The following is a 6,524-nucleotide window of genomic DNA, read 5'->3' as shown; positions in this document are numbered from 1 at the left end:
CGCACCCGCGGGCGCCCGCCTCCTCGCCTCACCACCCGCGAGCTTCGGCAGCCGCGCCGCCCGCGCCTACCTCGCTTCGGTAGCCGCGCCGCCCGCGCCTTCCTCGCTCTGGTCGCCGCCGCCAGCGTCGGATCTCCACTCCGGTGACACCGCCACCTCCTTCACCGCACCGCCGCGCCTCCCTACCGGAGCCGGCCGTGCCTCGGCGTCCGTGCCCGCCGCCGCGTCCCAGGACCTCGCCGTCCCCGCCCCAAGCTCCGGCCGCCACCCTCTGCTTCCTCTTCGACGAGACCCCTTTTCCAGCGATCCTCGGTTCGCGTGCCGTCCAGATCCAGATCCAGCTACAGTAAACCCTAGGGTTGACTCTCGTTTTTCCCTAAGTCCCTAATATTTTCTAGCCCTGTTCATCGCATCATAACTCTGTCATCGTAGCTCCGCTTACGTGTGATATATCAAATTGTTCGTCTGGATGTGCTCTTCATTTTGTTCCATTGCACCATGCTTGTTTGAGTCCATCTTGATGCCTAAAATGCTGTTGGAAGAGTGCTTCATAATGTTAGTTCCTAATTCTTAACAGATTATGAGCATTTGTCATTTTTTCCATGATTATTGTGTGCCTCCTATGAACTTGAGCCCTACATGTGTTTTGGGCTATGCCATGCCATCTTTACAGGGGTGTATGCCATGTATTTTTGTGATAAATGTGGTGACTAGCACAAGCATGCAAAGTAGCTCTTGTGATGTTGCTGATTTCAGGGACTTAGAATTCTTCTAAGTCATTTCCTTGATGTTATTTCTATGCCACGTATTCTTGTTGCTACAGAGTGATCCATGCCTCTTTTGAGCATGTTCAGTAAGGATGATTTTGAGATATTGTTATGTTCTTTCCAACCATGTCTTTGTTTGCAATTATGGAGTACCCTAGCATGACTCAATCTTGCTCTACTTCTGCTATAAAATGTTCCTGGCAGATTGTTTACGTGTTAATCAATTTTGCCAAGGGTGTTGTAGTTGATCCATGCATGCTATGAGATGGTTCTTGCCATGGTTAGCTTCTTGAACATGTCTTCTTGCTGGGTGTATGATTAGTTTGTCATGAAATGCCTTGTGGTGAGTGCATCGAGCTCGCAAACATGCCTACGTAACTCTGTTTTGCCATGTCCAGTTTTCTGCTAAGCCTGAATCTGTTAACGAGACTTGCTATGTTTACATGGGTGCCATCATATCTTCTGATCCTTTTTGGCTTATGGTCAGTAAGGGACTTTTGTTATATGCTTTGAGTAGTTTCATGCCATGCCTTGTGTTGCTATGTTCTGATCCTGTAGCATGTTGTTATCTTGCTCTAAACATTTTTGATGTTAATTCCCATCATGTTGTTATTTTCACTAAGTCTGAGAGGCTGTTATCTTTTGCACTTTGAACCTACTCTTGTGTGATTTAGCCGTGGCTCAGCGTTCATCTTTTGTCAAGCATCTTGAGTGGATCACTGCCATATACTTTGTTGCTATGTTAGAGTGCAATAGCTTAGTTTCTTGTTGCATTTTAGATGGCATCGTGCTGTTAATCGCATAATCATGCCATTATTGTTTTGCTTGCCTTTTGCAAACCGTGCATCCGATTCCGGTGATCTTTATATCGATTTCGACCAAAATCAACTCATCTTTCCAGCGGCACTCTTGGTTTGCCAAGTTGAGGCCTGGTTCAATCTTTCCCTTCCGAAGCACGCATATGCATTGCATATTACATCCCGCATATCATGCCATGTTTTGCATCATGTTGCTTGCGCATTGCACCGTGGTTGATTGTGTTTCCCTTGCTTGTGTTCTTGCCTTGGGTAGAGCCGGGAGACGAGTACGTGATCGAGGAACCCGTTGAGTACGCTTACGAGGATCAAGCTTACGTCAACTCGGAGAACTTTGCAGGCAAGATGACCATATCCTCGAAATCACTTCTATCTTTGCTGGCTAGTTGCTCGCTATATTGCTATGCCTATGCCGCGATACCTACCACATGCTTTATCATGTCTCCCATATTGCCATGTCAAACTGAAAGTGCAACTATCCCTAGGTGGTTTTGGTAATTCCTAACAACATATAGCTCATTGAGCTAACATTCTTCCAAGATTAATATTTCGGGAAAAGCTCAATGAATGGCATGGCATGGATGAGGAAAGTGGATCCCTCAAAATTCTAAGGACAAAAAGTTTGGCTCAAGCTTGAAGCTCAAGACTCTACATTTTATATTTTAGTGATCCAAGATCACATTGAGTCTATAGGAAAAGCCAATACTATCAAGGAGGGATGAGGTGTTGCTTAATGGCTTGCTTGCTCAAAATGCTTAGTGATATGCTCCAAAATCCTCAACTACCTTCTCACATCCACATATGCCCTAAACCAAAAGTCAAACTCGGCCCCACCGATTCTTTCTATCTGGCGCCACCGAGTTTCAAATGTCATAGCCACTGCCACAAACCCTAGGCAAATCGGTCTCACCGATAGGGATCTCGGTCTCACTGAGATGGGATTGTAATCTCTCTATTTCCCTTCGTAACGTTTCGGTCTTACCGAGATGAGCAATCGGTCCCACCGAGATTGCAATGTAAACTCTCTGTTTCCCTTTTGTAACATTTCGGTCTCATCGAGATGAGCGAATCGGTCCCACCAAGTTTACCTGGCCAACTCTTTGGTTAACTTATTACCAAAATCGGTCCCACCGAGTTTGTGTAATCGGTCACACCGAGATTACGTTATGCCCTAACTCTAACCATATCGGTCCTACCGAGTTGCATCTCAGTCCCACCGAAAATCCTAACGGTCACTAGGTTTGCTGAATCGGTCCGACCGAGTTTAACCATTCGGTCCCCCCGAGTTTGGCAAATTGTGTGTAATGGTTAGATTTTGTGTGGAGGCTATATATACCCCTCCACCCACTCTTCATTCGTGGAGAGAGCCATCAAAACATACCTACACTTCCAATACACATTTTCTGAGAGAGAACCACCTACACTTGTGTTGAGGTCAAGATATTCCATTCCAACCATATGAATCTTGATCTCTAGCCTTCCCCAAGTTGCTTTCCACTCAAATCTTCTTTCCACCAAATCCAAATCCTGTGAGAGAGAGTTGAGTGTTGGGGAGACTATCACTTGAAGCACAAGAGCAAGGAGTTCATCATCAACACACCATTTGTTACTTCTCGGAGAGTGGTGTCTCCTAGATTGGCTAGGTGTCACTTCGGAGCCTCCGACAAGATTGTGGAGTTAAACCAAGGAGTTTGTAAGGGCAATGTGACGCCCCCGATTTGACCGTACACTAATTATGCACGCAAATGTGTACGATCAAGATCAAGGACTCACGGGTAGATATCTCAACACAACTCTACAAATAAAATAAATCATACAAGCATCATATTACAAGCCAGGGGCCTCGAGGGCTCGAATACAAGAGCTCGATCATAGACGAGTCAGCGAAAGCAACAATATCTGAGTACAGACATAAGTTAAACAAGTTTGCCTTAAGAAGGCTAGCACAAACTGGGATACAGATCGAAAGAGGCGCAGGCCTCCTGCCTGGGATCCTCCTAAACTACTCCTGGTCGCCGTCGGCGGGCTGCACGTAGTAGTAGGCACCTCCCGAGTAGTAGTAGTCGTCGTCGAAGGTGGCGTCTGGCTCCTGGGCTCCAACATCTGGTTGCGACAACCAGGTAGAAGGGATAGGGGGAAAAGAGGGAGAAAGCAACCGTGAGTACTCATCCAAAGTACTCGCAAGCAAGGAGCTACACTACATATGTATGCATTGGTATCAACTGGAATAAGGCTATTATATGTGGACTGAACTGCAGAAAGCCGGGATAAGGGGGATAGCTAGTCCTTTCGAAGACTACGCTTCTGGCAGCCTCCGTCTTGCAGCATGTAGAAGAGAGTAGACTGAAGTCCTCCAAGCATCATCACATAGCATAATCCTAATCGATGACCCTCCCCTCGTCGCCCTGTGAGAGAGCGATCACCGGTTGTATCTGGCACTTGGAAGGGTGTGTTTTATTAAGTATCCGGTTCTAGTTGTCATAAGGTCAAGGTACAACTCCAAGTCGTCCTGTTACCGAAGATCACGGCTATTCGAATAGATTAACTTCCCTGCAGGGGTGCACCACATAACCCAACACGCTCGATCCCATTTGGCCGGACACACTTTTCTGGGTCATGCCCGGCCTCGGAAGATCAACACGTCGCAGCCCTACCTAGGCACAACAGAGAGGTTAGCACGCCGGTCTAAATCCTATGGCGCAGGGGTCTGGGCCCATCGCCCTTTGCACACCTGCACGTTGTGAACGCGGCCGGAAGCAGAACTAGCCCCCTTAATACAAGAGCAGGCTTACGGTCCAATCCGGCACGCGCCACTCAGTCGCTGACGTCACGAAGGCTTCGGCTGATACCATGACGTCGAGTGCCCATAACTGTCCCCGCGTAGATGGTTAGTGCGTATAGGCCAGTAGCCAGACTCAGATCAAATACCAAGCTCTCGTTAAACGTGTTAAGTATCCGCGAACACCGACCAGGGCCAGGCCCACCTCTCTCTTAGGTGGTCTCAACCTGCCCTGTCGCTCCGCCTCAAAGTAACAATTGGGGGCCGTCGGGAACCCAGGCCCACCTCTACCGGGATGAAGCCACCTGCCCCTTCAGCCCCCATCTCCGAACAATATCATAAGTAATATAACTGTGTAAGGTATATAGTATATGCTCGTGATCACCTCCCGAAGTGATCACGACCCAGTAGTATAGCATGGCAGATGGACAAGAGTGTAGGGCCACTGATGGAACACTAGCATCCTATACTAAGTAGTAGGATAGCAGGTAAGGGTAACAACTGTAGCAACAATGACAGGCTATGCATCAGGATAGGATTAACGGAAAGCAGTAACATGCTACACTACTCTAATGCAAGCAGTATAGAGGAGAGTAGGCGATATCTGGTGATCAAGGGGGGGGCTTGCCTGGTTGCTCTGGCAAGAGAGAGGGGTCGTCAACTCCGTAGCCGTACACAGGGGTATCGGCAGCAGTCTCGGGATCTATCGGAAAGAAGTAGAGGAGGGGGAACACAATAAATAACAGAGCAATCAAAGCATCATAAAGCATAATAAGGCAATACGCGGTGCTAGGGGTGACCTAACGTGGTACTAGGTGCTACTAGTGAAGGGGGGGAAACATCCGGGAAAGTATCCCGGTGTTTCGCATTTTCGGGCAGATGAAACGAAGGGGGAAAGTTGCGTGTTTGCTATGCTAGGGATGTGTGGCGGACGAACGGGCTGCGTATCCGGATTCGTCTCGTCGTTCTGAGAAACTTTCATGTACAAAGTATTTTCATCCGAGTCACGGATTATTTTATATGATTTTCTAAAGTTTTTAATTATTTTCAGATTTTAATTGTTTATTTAAATCCAACATTATCCAGAATAGTGCATGCTGACGTCAGCATGACGCCAGCATGACGTCAGCAGTCAACAGGGGTGTTGACTGGTCAACTGACGTGTGGGTCCCACTGGTCATAGACTGTTTAGTTAGCTGTTTAATTAGACAGAGTTAATTAGGTTAATTATCTAATTAGCTGGTTTAAGCAGAATTAATTAAGTTTAATTATTTAGTTAACTGATTAATTAATTAATGTCTAATTATTTTTTTATTTAAAAACGTTCTAGGGCTGAGGCCCCACATGTCATAGGGCCAGGGGGCCGTTGCGGGCTAGCGGGCGCACGAGCGAGTGGGCGCTGGCACCCGCCCAGGTCGACAGGGAGGGATCTGCGCTGGGCGTCGGCGGCCACAACGACGAGCGACACCAGCGGCACAGGGGGCCAAGGCTGCGCGTCGGCGGGCCGCGGCAAGGCCGCCGTCGTCGGAAGCGGCAGCGGGCGGCGCGGGTGCGCGCGCACACGGCGGGGAGCAGCAGCAGGCAGAGCATCACTGACGGGCGCGGTCGTGGGTGCGTTCAGGTGCGCCGGGGTGCACGCTCATCGTGAGCGTGGGTGCGGGGAGCGCGTCGGGCGAGCGGCTCCTGGCGGCATCGGCAGCAGGGGAACCGGGGGCGAGGACGCGAGGAGCAGGGGCGGCGGCCGACAGAGGCCGCAGGGCACGCGCGGTGGGGAGACGTGGTTCGCGCGCGGGCGAACCGCGACGGCCATGGCCACGTAGAGGCGGCGAGGTGAGGTGCGCGGCCCTGGGTGGCCGCGTATGGCGAGGCGACGGCGGGGGACAGTTCGGGCGCGACGAGCACGGGGAGGCCGCGAGCAAGCACGGCCTCGAGCGCGCGGTGACAAAGGAAGAGGGGAGAGGGGCATGGGGAGGCGCTCACATTGGCCGTAGGGGCATGGGGAGCGCGGCGTCGGGTGACGATCGACAACGGCGGTCAGGTCGGGGGCGGCGAGTGCTGGGGCGCGTCAGGGAGAAGGCGTCGAGGACGGCCGTCGAGGAGGGGAAGGTTCGGCTAGGCGGCTCGGGTTAGGTGGCCAACAGGGCGCTGCCCCGATCCGATCGG

The sequence above is a fragment of the Triticum dicoccoides genome, chromosome 3A (genome assembly GCF_002162155.2).
Source record: "Triticum dicoccoides isolate Atlit2015 ecotype Zavitan chromosome 3A, WEW_v2.0, whole genome shotgun sequence".
Taxonomy (NCBI): domain Eukaryota; kingdom Viridiplantae; phylum Streptophyta; class Magnoliopsida; order Poales; family Poaceae; genus Triticum; species Triticum dicoccoides.
The sequence above is the reverse complement of the archived record's forward strand: the minus strand, read 5'-3'. Positions refer to the sequence as shown.